Source organism: Leptonotus elevatus, chromosome 9 (genome assembly GCF_054856555.1).
Source record: "Leptonotus elevatus isolate MCC_2025b chromosome 9, RoL_Lele_1.0, whole genome shotgun sequence".
Lineage (NCBI taxonomy): Eukaryota > Metazoa > Chordata > Actinopteri > Syngnathiformes > Syngnathidae > Leptonotus > Leptonotus elevatus.
This window is the reverse complement of record NC_141247.1, coordinates 10,473,617-10,497,619: the sequence shown is the minus strand read 5'-3', so window position 1 is coordinate 10,497,619 and position 24,003 is coordinate 10,473,617.

Below are 24,003 nucleotides of genomic sequence, written 5' to 3'. Positions count from 1 at the left end.
CATATAATTTATACATGTGTTTAAGGCATGTTTCTGAAGTCCTCTTGTTTATGTTTACCAAATTTAAAACATCATAAATCATGCTGTATTTACTAAGTACTGTTACAAATGTTGTCCAATTTTGATTCTGTAAATGTATAGGATCGTATACCGAGAAATGTTTCTTGGGAGGAGTAATATTTTAGCCTCGCGGCTTCAAAAGTCTTGGCCTATCAGCTATCCAGTAATATATGCAGATCAGTGGTTCGCTGATTCTTCTTCTATGCGTTCCGTTAACTCCCTGTGGCTGCGCTACAGCGCCACTCCAGACTTGGCATATACATTACAGCCATTAAACGTCCTCAGCATTTTCTTCTGGACACACGCATGTCTTGAAACGTTTCTGTGTGTACGAGATTTGTTTGAGGAACGAAGCGGCTTTGCTTTGCTTCCGTGTGAATAGGGCCTTAGTTACCTGCTTTGATTCCGTCCTTGTCACGTCTGGTTTCAGATTGTTGCTTCTACGATCCTCGGCATGTCACGTGTTTTTAGTGTTTCTTTACCCGGTTATTTTTTACTATTATTCGTTCAGTATTCCAGTATCTCGTTTGCCTTTTTGTTATATTGTTATTAAATTGTTTTGGGGTAGTCAAGAGCTGCGTCACCTCTCGTGTCCCTCCATGACTGCACCTGCTTCCCTGCACTTGGGTTCTCATTCCTACTACAACCCAATGCTGAAACCTGACAAGATCTGTACTGTCTATAATCTTCTCAAAATAAACTGATTCCATTTTTTTTCCACCTCTGTGGGTGATAACATGTTCAATAGTCCTAAATAGAATGTGGTAAAGTCACAACAGGCTGAGATTGATTGATTGAGTTGTGCTAGCAAAAAAAAATCACTTGCTATTATTAGCATTTTCTTTTCTTTACAATGATTTGCCACCTACAAAAGAGAGCGAGAGAGAGTGAGAGAGAGAGAGAGAGAGAGAGAGAGAGAGAGAGAGAGAGAGACAGACAGACAGACAGACAGAGACAGAGAGACAGACAGACAGACAGACAGAGACAGAGAGACAGACAGAGACAGAGAGACAGACAGACAGACAGAGAGAGACAGAGAGAGAGAGACAGACAGACAGACAGACAGATGTCAGCCTCATTAGCGGTCCTGTTTATTTGTGATGCTGAGCCGTTTCAATGTTCTGGTGCACTGCTGCCATCTATTGTGCTCTGTCTGAGCCACTTTTCCTTGCATTTGAGGTACAATACAATTGCTAAAAATATATTTTTTTAAATTAATAAAATAGTTGAATCATGATTTTTTTTATGAATTAAAAAGGTTTTTTTTTTTTTTTTAAGTACATCTTCTAGTGTTTCAAGATGTATTTTTTAAATGCAATTTACAATATTAAATGCCAATAATGTAATACTACTCATTTGTTACATAATGTAAAGAAAATGTTTTATGCAACAAATACATGTACTTTCTTTACATCTTTAAACTGTAATTGAAACATTTAAAAACGTTTAATTCCTATAAATAATGAACAAAAATGAAGTTATTTTTAATGAATAAAAGTTCATTTACATTTTTTTAAAGTTTCGTAAATGTTTATTTTAAAATGGTTAATTCCTTTCACAACAAACAATTTGAACTTAAGTTTTCAAGAATATATATATAATATGTTTTCCATTAAAAAAAAAAAAGGTATTTCAATGAGTCCTCTCAAAAAGCAGTTTCTTAAAACACAACTTCATTCATTAATACATTTGAATATACAAATGTAATTAATTAAATTAGTTAAAAAAATGTCAGTACTGTAACTTTTAAATGCCAATAATTGATCATCGGTTTATTTATTTTATCATTTGTTTTATTTTTGGCGAACCAATTTATTTCATAATGTATACTTATTTCATGTATTTCAAATATTGATTAATCATGATGAATTTATTTAAATGTGTTTTTATTTAAAAATGATTCTTTTATAATTAAACAAAACAAAATGTAATGGTTGTCATTTAAAAGTAGTCTACAGGAATGGTAATAATTCACTTTTTTTAATTTATTAATGTCAATTATTCAAAAGGCAAACAAGTTACATTTATTTTAGTAATAAAACAATTATTACATCATGCCAATAATTGAATACATTTCTAAAGTTGAAAAATATATTTGGAACACATAATTTGATCAAATAAACCAAAATATGTAAGATAAAATCAAATTCATTACTTTTAAATAACTTTTTAAAGTGTATTTGAAAGCAAAACATAAAAAATAAAAATACAAATAAAAACGTAATAATGTCCAATAATGGACACAAAAAATAGTACTTAGTACTTCAATGAATGTTGTTATCACTTTGACCTCTTGTAACTTTCGCTCCTCTCTATCCGTCTTTCAAAGTGTTTTTCTTTGCTGCTTTTTTCCAAATGTGATGTGGAAAATTGCCTTCATCAGACTTCCTCCCTCGTCTCCAACTCTGTCCTCCCCCCTCTTTCCCCTCCTTTCATACTCCCCACCACAACACTCTCCTTCAAACAGCTCTCTTACTCTTAGTGTATGTTCCAGATTGCTGCTGTAATTCTTTTCATCCGTCGCGCTTTCATCATGCCAGGATGAAGTTCCTCCACGCGGGTGGTGGACAAACTTCCATCCATACAATTCCACTTCCTGTCTTCTCAGCATCCATTGCTTAATTTCAGCCATGTAAATGGTAAAAGTTTGTATTTACCATTCAACAATTTAGCAGCACATTATCATCCTGAAGTCAAATTTAAGACCTTTCAAATCAAATCACATTTAAAACGACTATTTGAGTATTTTCTAATATCCTCATGATTCAAACTGAGGCCTCAACATGTTGCACTTGCACATGAATACAACTTGATGTTACTGTGTGCATATTAAAGCAGGAAGAAGACAAGCAACGCAAGAGAAAATCCTGACGTTGAATTTTGTGCTTCATGCATGAAATGCATTTGCGACGTTCACTCTGCAGAGGGCGCTAGTGGCATTGTATCCTTCCTGTTACACACTCGCACACATCTCAGCAGACAGTTAAGACTGACTTTTTGCAGTCAATACAAAATAGCTGGTGGTGGTTGCCATGGGAACCAACAGATGGTACCAAATGGCAAGTACACACATGCCAGTTAGAACGAGCTCCATGAGACTGATTTGGCAAATGCCTAATATGATTTATTATTGAAGGTTTTGTTGTTGGTTGTATTTTTTTCATGCGGCATTGGAGTGGGGTTGTGGTGGGGGGGGGTATGGTTGCAGGTGCTAATATAGAAGATAGCAACAGATTCATCAAAATTAATAGATCTACAGTTAAGTTGCTGACCAAACAAGATCCAGAATTTTGATTGACCCCGAGTGCAACAGATCCTTAAGGAAGTCATTAAATCCGCAATTTAGAGTAGACTAATCCTGTGTGAAGCCAATTCACAAGTATAATTACTTAGATCTTGTGTTGAGACCCCATTCCGTATGCAACAGTTTCATAATGCAATAGATCCATAGTTTTGACCAGTATCATATGCAACAGCTTCAAAAGAAATGAATAGAACCAGAGTTTAGACTGCTCCATAAGTTATATAGATCTCTTTCAGACCTTAAGTGCTGTGACTCAAGACCAATCCTGAAGCAGATACATAACATTAAGTTACTAATTAGACCTAACAGATCCCTTTTGTGAATGATTCACAACCAGAACCTGTTTCGACCCCATCCCATGTGCAACGGAACCAGTTTAGATCATAAAACAAAATGATCCAGAATTTAAACCAATCCCATGCTCAGCAGACGCATAGGTGAATTTTCCGTTTCACAGGCACTATATGAGCCAATGATGTTCTAATGCTGCATAGTGCACTTTTAAAAGCTTCAACATTAGGTACACGGTACTACCTGCTTATACTGTGCATAAAATTGAAAGCCATTTCTAATGTTTGTAATATGCCTGTGTGTGTGCATTGAATGCATAGTCTTCTGTTAAACCTGGCTCGAGCAATGTGCCAAATGATTTAGCTTCACTGTGAGGTCAATAACAGAACAGGAAATGTGAGGAAGACGCATATTATATTATTTGAGTGTGCACGTGTACCTAATGATACGTCCGGTTGGTCTGTATACACACACACACATGCACGCACACCCCCCCCCCCCCACACACACACACACACACACACACACACACACACGTTCATCATTGCAGACTTTCTATGTGCGCTCAAACTTGGCGGCTGCCATCTGTTCTCACCAGTCAAGCTGTCTTGGCAGCCCCTCAGGCCGACACGCCATCAACACACACACACACACACACACACATGCGCGAATATGCACGCCAACACATTAAGACCTCATCATTGGCACTAGAGAACAAAGTTGTGGTTCTTAGCTTATAAAACTATCATCTTAACTTGCAAAACACAGACATTTTAAAAATGATAAACGTTATTGAGCAGTCAAGTTACAGCAATTGACCTTACCGCATGACCCCCAGTAAACCAATCAAGACACAAGACGTCATGTCTGCATCTGCACGTGTGTTTCGCTGCGGACAAACAAAGCAATTCAGCTCCCGGTGATGCATTGAGTGGTTATCCAAAAGTAAGAAAAAAATCAAAAATGGTTAAACACTGTAGTCACGGCTTGTGTAAGAGAGGTAACCGTTATCCCGATCGACTGGAAGGAGGTGTCCACCGAACACTGTCCGGTTTATTCCCTTCTCTAAACCCTCAAACAACTACGAAGAATGTCTGCGCTGGATCAAACTGTGGAAGACCACACGACCAGTTGAATCCCTCCAAAATGACCAAAAAAGTGTCTGCACTAAGGTAATGCTCTCCATTGTTGTTTTTAGCCAAATGCTAACGATGGCTTCGGGTAGCTAATCTTCCACGCGTTTGTTGACTTACTATTAATGCCAACATAACATTGAAACTATGAGGTAATATAAATTCATTCTTACCCTGCTTGCCAGGAACAATGTCCAAAAACTTATTTTTTTTGACAATCAGAGGCGACTCTTTTTCTGTCTTCTGTAGCAGCAGGCAGCGATATGTATTTCCTTTGTTTTTGGGCAAAATTGCATGGTGAGGGAGTGAAGATACCCTCCACTAAAAAAAATAAAGCCCCGATCTGCTTGCTTCGAAGAGAAATATCAGCGTCCTGAATATACCTGGCAGAGAAATCACAAAAAAGAAAGATCTGACAACTTTGCCATTACTGTGAATGCACTTTGGCTCATCTTGACCGGTAAATGTCGCATATGTTAAAAACAATGATCGTACTCTTCACTTGATTGCTCTCCCCTTGGATTGGATGATCCCAAAAAAAATCTCTGGTCAGAGTTAGCTACTGTCATCCGTAGCTAACAACTTAAACTGCTTTGTATAGTTCATAATAGTTCTGTATTACTTCAAGTAGAACGAGAGCGGTGATAACGACAAACTGTTTGTAGCCAGTAACTAAAGTTATAATAATTATTGAGTGTGTGGTAGTTCTGTATTTAGTAGCTTAAAAAAAATTGAGCTAATGGATGGAAGAGCTAGCATTAGCCCCCATGGTGATACAAATTGGAGTACGGTAACTGTACGGAGCCCCTAAGGTGACATGGTAGGGGGGGGGGGGGGGGGGGGGGGGGAAATAATTTGCGTTCCCTCGCAAATAAATACGAGATAAAGTTTTTTGCGAGTGGACGCCTTTTTATTCATTTATTTTTACACGTTTATGTACTTCCGGGTCAGTTTGGATACTGTAGCCTCGAATGCGCGGGTGAGAGGTGGCGGCACAATAGCATAGATATCTACGGCACTACCGTTTCGGAATAAAATTCAATTAAGCTTTCCTACTGCTGTAAACGCTCCATCCTCGTCGCTTTTGGTCACACCAAAGTTAACCTGAAAGTATTTCAACTTGTTAAAAAAAAAAAGCGTCCCCTCGAGAAAAAAAAAAAAGCGTTATATTGCAATTATTGCCAAGGAGCGCAAACATTTTTTCGAGGGAACGCAGATTGAATGCAATTTGTTTTTTTCCCCTTCCATGTCACCTTAGGGCTCCATAAAATTGTGAGTTGGTGAGTAAAATTAATTTTTCTTTATATTGTCAATAGTCTATCCTGGTGTTACAGTGTTTTCTTGCATATGGACAATTGCGAACATCTGTTGTTTTTAGGTTTAATCCATTGCTGTTTTTTATCTGCGTTTGAGATGTGCTGTTTTGTTTGTTAGTGATCCTGCTTGCAACCTGGGTTCATGATTGTGTACATTCAAGACTCTACTAAAGTCTAATATGTAGTCTAGGCACCAACACCATTTTAGTTATCCCCTGCAAATAATGTGGGTTCATAAACCTATCAAATGTGTGCGTTGTATGTCACTTATACCATGGATTCTCCAAATGTTTGGGTCTACTATTACTAAGTGTACCCTAAATACAATAAGAATTCATAAATAGTAAATTTTCCAGAAAATTAGTCAAAATGTTGCAATAAGTTACTTTTTTTAAATAGAAAAATGTGTAATGATAAGACAATGATGGAGATTTTTTCCCCCCAGAAAATAATAATGCAACACAATAATTCTTGTGATTTCTTTGTTCCTGCATCAATAGATTGAGCCTGCATTCCACTCGTGGTACTAGTACCACACTTTGAGAATCACTGTTCTATAGTGTTGATGTTTTTTATTTTTTAATAGTTGTGATATGATAATGCGGGTAGTAAAAGATGTATTTGTGGTTCCAGTGTCCAATGATTTTTATCCACGCTTAGAACAGTGTAAGTATTTCAAATCCTTTTCTGAAGACAAACAAGGCTGAAGCAAGCCAAAAAGCCCAATGAAATGAACGAAGGAGGGATTAACCTTGTCGCAAAGCCATCTGCATGATGTTATGGAGGTCAAACAGCCAATAGAGAGCGAGTAATGAGTCTGCTTTCATTATCAGTTTAATGCTGTCATTGATGAGAGCCACGGCATGTCTTCCAAGTGTCTGTAGTCTGTCACCAGATGATTTATGGTCAGTGCCAGATGAGAAGACGTGGACGGGGATATTATAGGTTGTGCCTCGTGATGTCGTCAGGATTTTATTTTTATTTTTTTTACTTTGCTTCTTTCTCTAGGGAACCGTATTGCATTCACTTGAAGAAATTTTTGTTTCTGTTTTTATAAACAACCCCCCCCCTTCGTTTTTCAGACTTTTTTTATGACAGAAAAAGAAAAAGAAAACAGGCAGAAAAAATACTCTTAAAATCACCAAAAAAATATTCAGAAAAACAGAACATTATTTTATTTTATTTATTTTATAAAACGGAAAAATAGAAAAAAAGGATTCAGAAAAACAGGGGGAAAATATTTAAAAAAACTGAAAGAAATACTGGGGGGGACTACCAATAAAATAGAAGAGATTAAAAAAAAAATCTTAAAAAAAAGACAGAGTTCCCCCCCAAAAATTTGTCAGAAAAACATTTTTTTTTTCAAGTGAATGCAATACACTTCTGTACTTCTCGACTTGGATCACTTCAAGTTCTCGTTTCAATTATGGGTTCACGTCAAACCAATTTTAAGGATTTGAAAAGGTGTTAAGGTTTCAAATTAGCATTTCAAGCCTGGGTTGGAGTGTTAAATTAAGTTCAAAAGCTTTGGTTTAGATTTCAAACAAGGATTAGGGTTTCATATTAGGGTTTCAAGTTTTGTTTCAAACAAGGCTCAGATTTCAAATTAGAGTTTCAAGCCAGACTTGGGGTTAGTGTTTCAATTTAGGGTTTCAAGCCAATTTTAGGTTTACAAAGTAGGGTTTCATGTGGAGTGAGGTTTTCAAATCACAACACAAATCATTTTGGGGTTTTAAAATGGGGGTTCAATCCATGGTAAAATGTTTAATTGGAGTTTCAATCCAATGTTAGGGTTTCAAGTGAGAGTTTCAAGCCAGGGTTAGGGTTTCAAAGCCGGGTTTCAATATAAGGTAGGGTTTAAAAGTAGGGTATAAATCCCATCTAAGGTCTTCAAGATAGAGCTTCAAATTAGAGTTTGAAGCTTGATGTAAACAAAAATTGGGGCTTCAAGTATAGGTTTCAACCCTCGGCTAGAATGTCAGATTATAGGGTCTAATTCCTCTTTCTGTCAAAATGCTACACACAGCATGCACTCAACCACTTGGCCCCGATGTGAGTGGACTGTAACAGCCTTAATGTGCACCATTATCTGGATGTCTTCTATGGACCGTATTCCAGTGTTGACTTGCTTCATCTCGTGTCACGACTGTAACGAGCTATTTAACGACCACCTCAGTGCGTCATAACCTTGCTCGTCCTTCCTCTTCCTCCTCCTCCTCCTCTTCCTTCTATACGCTCACGCTCCATGTGTGACTGCTATCTCTCGCCATACATCTGTCTTCCCTCTCAAGCCTCTTCCACATCCCACTTTTATCTCTCGCTTCATGTGGAGACTCGCTGGAGGCTCTCAGATGGCCCTCAGATAACTCTGTGCTTCTCTGCCTCGCACCAGAGTGGGTACAGTTGAGGGTTTGTATAGGGTTAGCGTTAGGGCTTCAAATTAGCAGCGTCCGATTATGACGTGAAGTCTAGTTCTACTGTGGGTCTGTTAGACCTTGGAGATTTTCACTGTACTGTACTGTTGTTGTGTGAGCAACTGTTCCTGACAAGCTTGAAGACACTCACACGCACGATGCACGCACGCAGACACACTAACACGCACACACCTACAAATGGACCTCATTAGTTTTCCAATTAACGTCTGTCCTCTTGGTTGCCCGCAGCAACCATCGGCCAATTCTCCACCAGGATTGGTCAGGTCAGACGTTAACAGGTGGACACTTCCTATTAAGTTTCCCGCTCAAAGTCGATATAACGCCTCCTTTTGTTGCCTGCCACATTGTTATGTTAAGCTTATGCTGTACTTTTCAATGTTTACTCTTTTTTTTATATAGTAATTTAAACCTTTATTTCTAAAGTTTGGGGAATTGAGAACATATGACGTATTCTCATTTATAATGCCGATTTGGCATGGTGATTCATTTACTGAGCCCCAATATCACTCCACTCAACAGCGCAGCTACAATTATATTTTATTGCATATTTTCTTTTAATCTTTTACTGGTAATATAATATACTGTGATGTAAATATTTGATTAATAGTTCTATAGAATTATTTATCAAACATTTATCATTTATCAAACATTTATGTACAACTTTTAAGTTGTCTGTGCAATACATTTTAATTTAATATTTTTACATTGTTGTGTTAGTAGTTTTATGTTTTTTTTCCATTATTCCATTTAGTAGATTTCACCTACAACTCACTAAGTTCCAAGTTTAGTCGCAAATTTGGTCAAGCTGCCACTGTATTTAATTTTACTTGAACTATTTTTTATCATTTTTTCCAACGGGTATCCTAACCGGAGTCCAACCTGATTTTCAAACTTTTCATTCTCATCATGTGACCATGGTTTTGTCGTGCTAATATGTGACCATGATCTCAATTAATTCTTTTCATGTCATGTCTGGGGCTCGTGCTTGATGACCAAGGGATGGAGAGAATGTGAAGTGAAACGACAACTCCCTCTCTCTGTCGCTTTTTCTCCGCAGGGCGCCACCATCTGCTTCCTCAACACATGGAATATGTATGATTGCCCTTCTCCGTGATTCTCCTCAGTGTGATTGCATATTGTATATTCCTTCTCATTGCCTTAGGCTTAGGGTGGCCAGACGTCCGGACTTAGGCCGAACAGTCCTACTTTTCAGTGACGTGTCCGGCGTCCTGCGCAACCCTAAGCCGGACGCTGGTTTGTCCGCCTTTTAAAGAAAATGAGCCGTGGTTGATTTTATGTGACCCAACATCAGCCCCACCCCCGTTTGTCACAACTGGTCTGTATTGGCCAAAAGGGGCTTTAGTTAAAAGTCTCATATATCATTGGGTCGATAAATGTAAACAAATCTCCACGTGTGGCTATCTGACTATACGTCATTTATTCGCCGCCTTCTTTGACAGCAGCGAAAAGGCAGCGCTAGCAAGAATGCCAAAACGATGGACATCTTTTAATATCAAATGGACGAAAAAGCACAATTTCCTGGCTAAAAGCAGTCGACAATGGTTTTACGGTTTCTGCACGCTTGAGCAGTCAGGGCAACACAGTCAGAACGTCACGCAGAAGCTTAAAGTAAAAGGCATTTTTTCCTTGTTACTTGTTTTTCAAAATAAGTTATGTTTTGTGGCACGTTGCACTTTTACAGAACATGTCACTGCTTAGTGGTTTAACCCATTTAGGCCCAAAGCGCATTGCAAAACACCTATGGGTGACTTTGGAGTCACCCCCAAAAGTTTTAATGGAAAGTCAATAATATTGAAAAATAATTTATATCTCAGCTCCTTGAAGCAGATAGAAACATCATTCTAAAAAAAATTCAGAGCTTACACCTGTGGCATAAACATTTAAACGTTTATTATTATAAACCTTCAAATTTTTTTTTTAATTAACAAACAAATGTCGCATCTACGGGTGCATAACTCCATACATATTTACCTTCAACACTGGAACGCAGTAGTGCACAAACATGATCTATAATCCATGCAAAACTTTATTGTTGATGAAAATACACCGCCAGTCTGATATACAGTGTTCCCTCGTTTTTCACTGGGGTTAGGTTCCAAAAAATACTCGCAATAAATGAAATCCGTGAAGTAGTTATAGCTTTGTTTTACATTTATTATAAATGCTTTAAGGCTCTAAAACCCCTCACCACACAATTTATACACTTTTCTTATCGAGGCATTTACATTTTCTTACATTTCTCTCTTGTATGAACATTCTCAATGTTCAAACCTTCATAAATTGTATCAAATAGGCACATTACTGTAAAAAAAAAAAACATGCATGCAAAATTGCACTAAAAAAAATCAGCGAAACAGCGAGGCCGTGAAAAGTGAACCGCTTTATAGCGAGGGAACACTTATTAATTTTTTTAATATGTCCTCCTTTTTGACCTTATAGAAGTAGTTGTAGTTCTGTTACGCAAATATAGTATGCCTCATAAAGCATTCATCTGACAGTTAGTTTAATTAATTGATTAGCGGTCAATTAGTTTACCAGGTTGTTGTCGGTTTAATACTAAAGTAGTGAGGTAATTTAGTTAGTTAGCAAATTAGTTGCCTGGTTTAGTCAATGTAATTAGTAAATCAAGTACATTTGAAGGTTGGCATTTTAGACAGCTAGTTCGTAACTGTGGACAATTAGTAAAGTCGCTTAGTTTGTTAGTAGGCTTGTTTAGTCAGTTAGGCAATTAGTTGATTTTTTTTTTCCAGTCAGTTCCTCAAATTGTTTGGTCAGGTAGTGTGGTTATTTTTGTCAATGAGTTGATTAGTTTAGTCTGTTAATTAGTCATTCAAATGGTTAAATTGTTTTTAGTGGGTTAGTTGTTTAGTCAGTCGATCTGTTAGTTGATTAGTTGAATGTGTTAGTTTGCCAGTGTCAAGGTTAGGTGGGATGAGGTGGTGGTTTTGGACCCAAGTGCAGGGAGGCAGAGCGAGGAGGCAGAGGTGAGGTCAACAAAAAAAAGGCAAACAAGACAAGATATAGGGGGAAACGACAGGACAAAAAAGCGATAGTATGACAGCAGGAAACAACAATGGATCGACACAGACACAGGGGAGACAAGAGACTATATACACACGCACACACACTAATGTCACAACGAGACACGCATGGGCAAGACAAGAGTGGCTGAGGGCACTGATTGGTAGACACACGAGGAAGGGCAGGCAAACACAGGTGGGCAGGACAATGCAAAGCACCGCAGATCATGTTAGCGTTACCATGCAGTGGCAGTAGCATTCAGTCAGCAGGATGCAGCTTTGGTCACATCATCATCATCATCATCATCATCATCATCAGCCGCAGCAGCTTTGAAGTGACATGCGAAATTACATAACTGCTGCAGCAATAATTTGATTCCATTAGCATCCATCCTGGTGTTGCTCTCCCGAGGGGATTTCCAGCCAAATGATGACACAAATCCTTGGGTTTAGTCTCGCTGCTTGTGACACTGTTGCAATATGTTTTTGGCTTTTCGTCTGACTGCTTTTATCTCCTTTTTTTTTGACACTCTTCCTGTCACGAAACAAATCAAAAGCCAGTCGGATTTGCAGATGCAAATGTGTGAGAAAACCAAGTATTCATTTAGTTTGCTTACTTTGAGTTTATTTTTATCTATACAAGTCTGTCTATTAAAGCCCTTCTTCTTCTTTCAACATTTAATGTTATGAGGACGTTTTCAACAGTTTTTGTTCCACTGCACATGCTCATCCTCCTCTTTTTAATTAATATGACCCCAAGATTTTGACATGAACAAATATTCTAAATATACACAAACTTTTTTTAAATGCTTTACTTTAATGCATATAGTTATGTTTATTGCTCAAACACAACCTGTGCTACCTTTAATGTAACCATCCCCTGTCAGCTAAAGGATCGTCTGCGGTTGTAATTAATAGTGTGATTAATCTGTGTTAATACTTGATTATACGATATTTTTGGGGGGATTAATTAATTAATTAACTCTTTACTTGAAAGCCTCACTTGAAACCTAACCCTTCGTTGAAACTTGAAATCCCTAACCCAGACTTCAAGTCCTAACTTGCTGTCCTGACCATGACTTGAAATCCTAATAACCTCATTTAAAACATTGTATTGAAACCTTAAATTAAACAACTAGCTAGGCTTCATGGCCTTACTTGACATCATAAAAGGGGCTGGCAGTAAAAACCTAATCCTGTCTTGAAAGCCTAATTAAAAACCTGACTCTAATTTTGAAACCCTAATCCATTTTGAAAATGATTTGAAGAAATGGCTTGAGGCTTGAAACCATAATTTCAAATTTTAGCCCTTTTTTCAAAACCTAGGATTATAACTCTAATCTGAAACACATTAATTGAAACTCTAACTATGACTTGAAACCCTAAATCAAAAACCCAACCCTGACTTGAAACCATTATCTTGAATCCCTAATTTGAAATTCATCATGTTTTAAAAACTGATGTCAAACTTTAACCTTTGTTTAAACCGTCAACACTTGAAACCCTAATCCTGTTTTGAAACCCTACACCAACGCCAGTGCAACCCTAATCTATGTTTGAAGTGGTTTAAAAAAAAAAATGGTTTGAGATTTAAAACCCTAATTTGTTATCCGAACCCTTTTATTGAAACATCGACCCAGGGTTGAAACTCTAATCTGAAACACTAAATTGAAACCCTAAACTTTGTTTACAGTAATTTTGAATAGGATCCAATTAGGTTCAATAGAACCAATGAGCTCAGTGTCTGGGACCATTTATTTTGAATGATAATGATGATCTGTTCTTTGAGTATTGTCATCATTGCTTATCATGTAGTATGCATGATTGTACATGGTAGTACATGGTGTTATTTCACGAGAGCACTCTCTGACGGAGAATTCATACATTTTCATTTCCAAAGGAATGTCCTGAGGTCGGAACGTTCTTTTTCTGCTTGTTCTCCCAGAATGGACAAACGCTGACACTTTTTTGCATCTGTTTTCCCTCCACTTGCCATCGTGACTCCGTCGAGCTGTTAAGCGTTTCTAGGCGCCGGTTCAAGAAGCGCAACCGGACCAACGGTGCATATACATATATTTATGATATGTTTGGGGTTTTTTTCATTCGTTCCCATGAATCTTCACTGGCTGGCTCCCCTGCTGCTTATTTCCCAGTGTGGAGTCTGACTAAACCCTTCACGGCTGATGGCCAGCTGCTCTTCCTCACTCCTGACCTTCACCGTGAGGATGTCCCTGAACAATGTACAGACACTGCAGATGTCTTGTTGGGGTTCTTTTGTTTTATTTTTTTGCATGAAGTCTATGCTGGATTCATTGATTCTCATGTAGGAACCAGTTGCTATACACATTGTATGGGCACAATTGAGACGCACGCAGCTATTAAACAATTCATCAATCTAATTTGAACCCTTAAACCAGACTTGAAACCCCATTTAGAAACCATGAAACTCTAACCTTGGCTTAAAACCTTAATTTGGAGCTCTGACTTGAAACACTAACCCTGGCTTCTAACCTAAACATGAAACCCTAACCCTGTCTTGAAACCTAATTTGAAACGGGGACCCAGTCTTAAAACAAAATGGAACCTCAATTTGAAATCTTCACTCTGCCAAACTCTAGTTTGAAACCACAGCTCTAGCTTGAAAATCTACTTGGAAACCTTAACCTGGCTTGAAATCAAATTTTGAAACAGCAACACTAACCTTGTCTTGAAAACTTAACCAAGGTTTTAAACCCTATCTTGAAACCTGAGATGGTCTTGCAATCATTGAAACCCTTTTTGAAACCTAAAACATGGTTAACGTCTACTTGTTGACAGTTAAAACAGATTGTGAAATAACCTTGGGTAATGAGCCACATGCTGCTTCACCATACAGTACATTTCCTTTCACAAAGTCCACAACGGCATGTTTTAATGGATTTGGCATGAAAGACAACACTTCGGCCAATCAAAGCAGGATTGTTGAGAGTATGCTCAAATTTCACCACAAAGAAAGAAGATGGAGGAAGTCACAGCAGGCGAGGAGAGGACAGAAAAAAACAAGCCAACAGTGTGACGGCATGAAACCGTGCCAGGGTGCCCTGAGGGCAGTGGGCAAGCAGCGACGTGGCAGAGCGTGCGGCCATCTCTAAAGTTTGAGCTCTTGCCGCGGGAGTAGAGAGGACGTACGTGAACAGATTGTTGGAGGAGTGGATCAACATGACTTCACGTGTCAGACGCACAAGACGAAAATGAATGAATATATAGAAGCTTAAATGCTTCCTATACTGTATATCAAAAAGTTTTATATTTGTGTTTCAAGGCCAGGATAAAGGTTTTACACAGGTAGTCAAACAAGAGTTCAAGTTTCATAATCTGTGTTTCAAATATTATCAGACCGTAAACTATACAGCATGGTGAGAAAAAAAAACATTTAGCAAAATCTACTATCGTCCCACCCCAACTATTATCTCTTAACTGCTGCCATTATATCACGTATTCCATTTTCCATACAAAATCAAAAAACATTCCCACGGTCTCGCACATGTTGAGTCCCAGCGCTAACAATTAGCAAAATGTCGGCTCTTTAATCGCAGGGAGGCATCCGGACGTGTTTGCGCTCAGTGTGGTTTGAATCCTTGTGAGGCACCGCGTGAAAATTGTCACCGTGTGTTGGTACACGTTCAGGAATCTTCAACTCTTTTTTTAACGGCTTGTTATTTTCAAGTGCTTCATTAAAGGATGGTCTAAATAACGTTGTTTTTTAAGCACACCAACAGCGTCGTAAAATCTTTACAGGCATGGAGCATGCTATAAAATGGAAGAACATGTTATAAAAAACAATAAACGCTCAAGCTTGACTTTGGCCTTATTGCTTTATACCTGAAGAAAGATTTAAGCAGGGTGAGTAGTTCAATTTCAGGTTTCAAACAAGGCTGAGATTTAGGCTTTTAAACGTATGGTTTTCAAGACTCAAATTAAGATTGGTTTAGAGGTTCAAGACAGGGTCAAATTTGACCTGAGTTAGTGTTTTAAATCGGGGTTTCTAAACAGGGTAACAGTTTAGGCATTATGTCAAAAATAAAGGTTTTGAAATAGTTTAGGGTTTCAAGACAGTTTTAGGGTTTCAAACTACACTTTCTAGCCTGGGTTAGTGTTTTAAATCAGAGTTTAAAGCCTGAGTTAGTGTTTCCAGACTGTTGGGATTTTACATGAGGGTTTAACTCTAGGTTAGAGTTTTAACTAGGATTTGAAGCCAAAGTTACAGTTTCGAATTGCTGTTTCCACCGTGTGCTCCTATTTCAACTTGAGATTTGAAGCTAAGTTTCGAGCTTGGGTTAGGGTTTTAAATTAGCGTTTCTATCCTGTGTAAAGATTTTAAATTGGAGTTGAGCCTGAATTGGGTTTTGACCAAGGTTTGAAGCCAGAGTTACGGTTCCAAATTAGCCAAAGTTCATGTTTCAAAATTGGGGTTTCAATCCAGAGTTAGTTTCAATTTAGGTTTTCAAAGTTATGGTTTCCATAAAAGGTTTCAATGTAGATTTAGGGTTTTACATTAGAGTTTCCATCCTAGGTTGAATGTCAAGCCTGGGTGAGTGTTTCAAACGATCATCAGGGTTGTGTTTCAAGCTGGGGTTTCAAATGAGGGTTTTAAGTCACCGTGGTCAAAACTTTAACAGCCAAGTAGCGTGCTAACATTCTTGACTGTCGTGTACAAGTGTCAAACAATGTAAATAATGTAAAAACATAATGAAATAAAAGGCCAATCATTCACCGAACAGCTTCTGCATGTTTTTTTCCTTCTTGCTTCTGTCAGAAAATGAAGCCCTCAGATCATCGCCGCTAAGAGGATTATAGTCATCGAGGTATCTGCGCATCACGTTTTGGAGAACGCTCGTAAAATCCTCCGTCATTCTTCCCCGTCGCCAAGGACGTCATGCAGTAACTCAGAGATTTCATTGATGTCGAGGTTAAAATAAAAAGACAACACCCCTGCGTGAAACATCCACTAACTTGCATATATCTACCAAAGTCATGTGATCGTACACTTAAACCAAGGTCATGAGATGCAGGTCCAATGCCAGGGCCCATTTTCTTCTTTTTCCAGAGTTGACAATACAGTTCACAAAACACGAAATGGAAAAGTCATATGTTGGAAATTCTTTTAATGTCTAAATTGGACATTGACATTCTCCGAGACAAGGTTGTCAGTAGCCCAACATGGTTCTTCCTACCACTGTGTGACGTCATCTCAGTCATCAGTCAAAGGGATTGTGTGTAGGATTTGATTTCATAGTCATGTGGGTTGATGCCAACTTCCATCCCTGAATGAACTCTATGATTATCTTCATGCAAATGAGGCGAGTCGGTCATATCGTTAAGTGTGTCACCAACGTAGGCGAGAGACCCGTCTGGACGTCAGTGCGAGTACATAAGGAGAAAAAAGGCCGCTTTGTTTCAACGTCACATTGGGTCCTACATGCTTCCGCCCGCCTCATTGCTGACTGATTCTAACATTCCTCAACATCATGACACATGACTCATCAAATCCTTTGTCCCACTTTAGGTTCCGCTCAGCTTCCTACGTCCCTCTTGGTCAGCCTTCCAGTACAACTGGCGGGGTGCTGAGTTAATGACTTGATGGCGTGAGAGGTGAGAAGAAATGCCTATCTGTGGCCGACGGTGACAAAAGGAGGTCTCACGTGCCAGACTTTTGTGTATTTGTGTTACGCACGTGCCAAAAGGATCCTTGGTGACATCGTTTTGGCTGCTTAGCTCATAGACCCAAAGGACACGCGGTTAATTAGCGCCACAAGTTAGTGATAAATAATAAACGACTGCAGCTGCAGAAGCAAATGTTAACGATGCAGAGTTGGTTATGCGCTAAGATGTAAATGGATAGACAATTCTTAATTTTCCTGCTGTAATGTTAGAACAATTATGTAACTGACTGTACCATCATCACCACCAATATGTTTATATTTTTAAATACCATTCAAAATATGTAACAAAGTACTATCTGTAGGGTAATAATAATAACCCCCCGCCCCCAAGCTTTCATGTGCCCCCTTAAAGGGATACTTGACTCATTGAGCCATTTTCAGCAGTAAAAAGTTAATAATTTGTCTATAATTAATGTGATAACTTCATAATTTTTATGTACAATTATGACCTTTAAAAAGAAATGTTTCCACTTGCTGTCAACTGAAGATGACACCTGTGCTGAGGAAGTGGGTAACGACCAACCATGGCTCAATTTACTGACAAAATCCAGAAAACAGGTTGCTGAAAAGGGCTCAATGAGTCAAGCATCCCTTTACGATTGAGTTGATGGTCTGAATATAACTAACTAACACTTTAACATTACAAAACTGTCACAAAAACATCAAACAATGTACAAGTAACATACTAGTATTAACTTGACGCTGTAAACACACAACACCAACCTCGTAACATTACAACAATAATATGGCGACACTTGTACCATTGACTGTTACTTCAGATTGTCATTGGAATTACACTGTAAAATAATGACAATGAAACTTACTAAGACCAACATTTTTGACGGTCCATCATCACATCACTGTGGCAATTAAGCCATTTACTGTATTGTACATACCCCAATGTGCGTTGACTGAATAACCAGCACAAAATAATTTTTTTGTCTGCAACTGGAGATTGTGCAGGTGTACCAAATGACTTAATAATGAGCTAACAATGTTACTATTATTGTCACGTAAACCCATTTTGTTCCCTTGTAAGTTAATCGTGTTTCCGTTTCGCAGATTGTTGCTATTCCTTTACTTCTGTGAATAATGCAGGCGTCTGGTCACGTTTCCACATTTTCCTCCGTCAGGGTGAGTCACGTGACCTACATCGTGTTCTAAAGCTTTATTTGTGTGTAATGTGTATGGATGGCTTATGGAGTCCATCCATCCCATAAATCCAGATCTCTAATCCTTTCATTGTGCATTCAAGATCATCTGCAACATGACATATGAATATGTTTGGTGAGGTTTATAGGGTTGCTTAGTGTATTTTTTTTGGGGGGGGGGGGGAGGGGTTTATGTGGAAGTATCCAAACAATATTTAACTAATTTATTTAACTAATTGTATTAATGTCGTGAGATGAAAATGAGTATTCATGTCATCTCTTAACACCACGCCTTTTTGTACTTTTTTGACTTATGTAGGCGATTGAGCAACAGGGTGCAAGTCAGGGCAGCTCCTATTTTGTTTAAGGCCTTTTTTATTCCTTTTTTTGTTTATGTGCAAAGGGGAAACAAATGGCTCACATCACTCATCTGCATCTGTTCACCGACGCTTTCCGTCTGTCTTGGCAAAAGAAGCGAGGGGGGAAAAATGTGTTTCCACATCGTAAACATGTGCAGACTGGTCATTTGTTAACTATTAAGAAGGTTGTAGGTTCAGTAGTGCAACAAATACGAGGATGAAAATCACCATAAAAGCTCTTTGATATCCAGGATCTGTATCCCCTTTGATGGCGGCAGTAATGAACATGTCAAAGTCGCAAGACACTGTAACATCACAAAGTTGATGGAGCGACAATAAAACATCAATTTTACATCACATCATTGATGTAACTGGCACTGTAACATCCAACATCGGTGCAAGTGAAACTGTAGCATTACAACTTCATTAGAACTGCACTGTGAACACAAATACATCAATGGAATTGACACTGTTTTCCCTCCAGGCCTTGGGTTTTTTCCCCTTTCTCCCCGTCTAAGAAACTCGGGACACTAACTAGTGAACTGCCAGGCTTCCCATTCTGTCTCCCTCTGGTGGTCATAATTTTTTGTGTTTCTTGTGACTGTAAAGACAAATTCCTTGTGCGTTTTTACGTTCTTGGCCAATAAATGTTGATTCTGATTCTGTAACATCACAGTATTAAAGTAATTGCCACTGTGACGTCACAACGTCAATGTGGCTGACATAATAACATATTTTTTTTCTTTTTTTTTTTTTAACAATAATATGTTCTATGCAGCTCCACTAGTCTGAATACGATATTTTATGTAATATTGCCTTTGCCTGCAGCAAAATCCTGCCTTTTTTTATCAATATCAGAAGGCAACCATTTTGCTACTTGCTGTCGAGTGAAAATGACATCGCAGCTGCTCAGGTAACGACCAACTACAGCTCATCTTCAGAAAACAGGTGAGCTGTGATTGGTCATTGCCTGAGCCCTGAGCAACTGTGATGTCATCTTAAGTGGACAGCAAGTGGCAAAATAGCCGCCCCCTGAGAAGGATAAAAACGGCTGGATTTTTCTGCATAACTCATATTGTAATGTAATGTAATATTAATGAGAATGTCATGTTTAGACTAGTGAAGTATCATATAACATATTATTATCAAGAAATATTTAAGGTTGACTTCTCCTTTAACTCATTTGCTCCCAAAAACATTTAAATATGATATATTTGAAATATTACCAGAGTGCCAAAGACGTATTTATACATTTTTTGTGTGGGTTTTTTTTATGCTAGAGCATACTGAAGGCTTTGATGCAGCCTCTGAACTGAAGAGAACGGTTGAAGCAATGGCAGTTATTACAAAAACGGCCAGCAGGTGGCAGCAGAGTATAAGAGATCAACCAGGGCATTGATGCAACAAGCCGTTTTCCCCACAGTTTTCAACTGAATTGTGAATAATGATGAAACTTAGCTATATTTTAATGCTAATTGCTGCAAAACGGAAACCGATAAGATGTATACATGTGTGTTTTTTTCATGATGAAAGAAGAGACTCTAACCTTTCTTTTTGGTAGGTTCCATGTTTTTATAGCAATAGAACACAATATCCTGTGGGCCTGGCAAAATCAGTCAAAATCCAGTAAAACAGCGAAGGGGGTTGCTTCAGTGAAAATGGCTGGGAGTGAATGGGTTAACCTCGCCTCATCAATTTATCTGCCATTATTGAACATGGATGTATCTGATGTATCTGGCCGTGCTAATACTAAGTTGAGGACACTTTGTCATGCATACACACAGATTGTGTTTGCACTTTTAGATGGAATCTCTCTCACAATAGTGCATGTTTACTCTTTACTTCTCCTTCCACGTTACCTCTCAGACATGTTAGCACATCCTTTATGTGGTTTGACTTGTCATGTTTATCATCTGCTTTGACCCACTAATGCATTCAAGCGTTCTTTCCACTGCTTTCCTTTTCTTTTGCTTTGAGTTCCCAGGTGCATGGTAGCTGTCACGAATGAAATATGATCATTTTATTATGGTGATAGATCATTAAAATAAATACAGGGAAGTTTTGAATGGTAATTAGTGTCCTATAAATGCTCAAACAGTTCAGATTGTTTGCTCTCACTGGCTCTGTATTAAAGCAACAAAAAATGCTTAGTAACAAACATCGTGACACTTGAAGGTGTAATTACAATATTGCCCCGGGCTTTTACAACCGCCCACTTCCCAATGAACACCTGAGCCACTTTCACACACTTAGCTTTTTGCATACCTCTTTTCATTGCCTCGCATTGCTGCAAACACATATGTCAATTCCAACGGGAGTTTGACAATAAACATTTGATTATGATAAAAATAAATAAATGGATATTTAACTGTTTTTGTGAATGTATGACAGCTGAAAGAACACGAGGCAAGGAAAACGTTCCAATCTACAATATAAAAAGATCATACCCTACTAAACATTTACTCTGAACATTTCACAACATTTCTGAAGTCATGGGTCCAAATCAAGGCTCTAGCCTTCCTGTGTGGACTTGGCGCATTCTCCCCGTGCCTCTATGGGTTTTCTCCAGGTACTCCAGTTTCCTCTCACATTGTCGAAACATGCATGTAAGTTAATTGAAGATTCTAAATTTATTTTTCCTGAGTCTCTAAAAGTCTCCAAAGCACCACCACAAACCGGAAAGTGGATAAATATATCGTCTGAAATAGCCCTAAAGTCACTAAACCGATGGTCGTGATCCTATATACAGTAGCTTTGTAGGTGTGATTATGAAAAATGTATTTCCTGCTCTCTTCCGCCATTACTTTCTATTACTATTAGAGCCACTAGTTCATTTTCTGTAGTTCATTCTACATTCCCAAGTCGACATGACAATTGATGAGAACTAGAAATTCCTTGTTTAATTTTTCAGTGAGTACTTTTTACTCTATCACATTCGCAACACAAACAAATCCTTCAAACTGAACAGTTTAAAATGTGGAACGCACGCCACTGGAGGTTTGACTCCAGCCTGAGCCAGTAAAAGTCTGCAGGACAGAGTGCAGCTTCACCACACTGGGACCAGTGGTGTAAACAAGCAGTCCAAAAACTTATGTAAGCGTGCAGAGACGTGGTCGGGTTGCTTTCTATGTCCACGATCCGATTCGCAGGGGCCGCTAATTCTTTCTTCAAAGGGACTTTTTGTGTGTGAAATTTCACTAGCGCTGCAGGCCCCCAAAAGGCTTTGATCAGACAATTACGGACTTTTAGTAACAAGCTTTTGCCTCAGCCACTTCAGTACGCCTTTTGACACTCAAGATCACGAGATAAAGACTTGTGTTATCATCAGTTAGAGGCCTTTCTCGGAATCTTCGTTTTTTTGGAAAGCAAGGGAAATTTTTTGCCCTCATGAAATTGCGACTTTTTTTGTTCCTTTGTTATGCCTGCATCTTAAATCTATAATGTCAGAGAGGTATTAGTTGATGTGTTTATTAGAGCCAGAGTTGAGTTACAGACAGTAAATTACAGTACATGAGCGGTACATATCTTAGACATTATGACAATTTTAGTAGAACCTCAACAGTTGTATTTGTAGTGCCCCCTTAAAATGTGTGTGTTTTGTTTTTGTTTTTTGCATGAATTCAACCCCCCAAGGCAGATTTACTTAATAATGTGAAATTTGGTTTGTCTATCATGAGTAGAACCAAGAAATCTAAAAAAAATTATAATAATAATAAAAATAAAAACCATGAAATTTGCATGTCTATCATGAGTCGACCTACACAAAAGTCTGAAGAAAAAGACACAAGAAATCCGCCATTTTTCTTTGAAGCAGCCATTCTGGGGACATTTTTGCCTTTTTCAGCGGCCATACAAATGTGTCCAACCCAATTTCTCATAGCAACATCGAGTTTGATAGTCATGTCTACCATGAGCAGAAAAAACTCTTAACAAAACTATGCTTGAAAAGTCACTTGAAGTATGCCATTATTGTTTAAAGTAGCCATTTTAAGAACACTATTTTTATAACAAGTTTCACAGAGCAATGAGAAATTTGGTAGGCATGTTTAACATGAGTTAAATTTCACATTGGCCTTTCCCTTTAGAGGAAGGCCCTTTTCTGCTCTCAGTGCACTAAATAAGGCAAGGCAAGTTTATTTGTATAGCACATTTCATACACAAGGCTCAATGTGCTTTACATAAGGAAAGACAACACCTATAAGCATCAACAGACGTTGTAGTTAACAACATTCAAAAGCAAATAAGAGAAAACAACAGTAGGTTTCAAAATGTACTAAAAGAACATACGTTGACAATGTTTAAACATTACACAGCAAACTTTAAATACATTTAAGGTTTTTTTTAGAGGGGGGGGGGGAACATGATTTAAACATGTTTAAAAGACCTTAATCAAAGGCATGTAAAAAAATAAAAGAAATGAAACGTTTTTAACCTGGATTTAAAAGCATTTACCGTGTGCAGCATAGCAGCTAAATGCAGCTTCACCATGTTTACTTTACAAACTCTGGGTTCCACGAGTTGGCACAAGTCTGTAGATCTCAGAGCCCTGCTGGGTTTGTATGCAATCAGCATTTCTTGAATATATTCAGGACCCAAACCATTCAGTGATTTATAGACCAGTAGCTCTTTGTTTTGGTCAGAAGTTGAACTCGCAAGTAATGTCCATAAAGACGTGCTTGGATGAGTTTGGTGTGGAAGAACGATCACATCTGGCACTTTTAGGATAAACGTTTGCTCTCAATGTATTATTAATGTTTTATTTGTTCTTTGTTGTTATTAAAAAGGTTGGAGATAGACCGTCCCTCTGCCGCAATGTCCTCCATGGTTCACATGATCACACGACAGCTGGCATCGCACACACACACATGCACACATGGGATCACATACGAGTGCACACACACACACACACAAAGGTAATGCGATGGTGACTGCGCAGGCGGACACTTCATGGTCGCTGGATTGAGTGATCACATGCTCCTGATCACACGTCTGATGGGGTAGGCCAGTGAAGGCTGTGGTCCGAGGGTCCCAGGTGGGAGGGGTCAGACCTTCTTCTCAGGGCTATCTCTTACAGGTCTGTCATGCTCTTGTTAGAATGGCTGCAATATGAACGCTATCATTATGACCAGGCAGTCTCATACACAAAAGGAGAATGTTACACAATTTTGGTAAAGATAATTGTTCAAATGAACTAGTGTAGTCACACGGTAT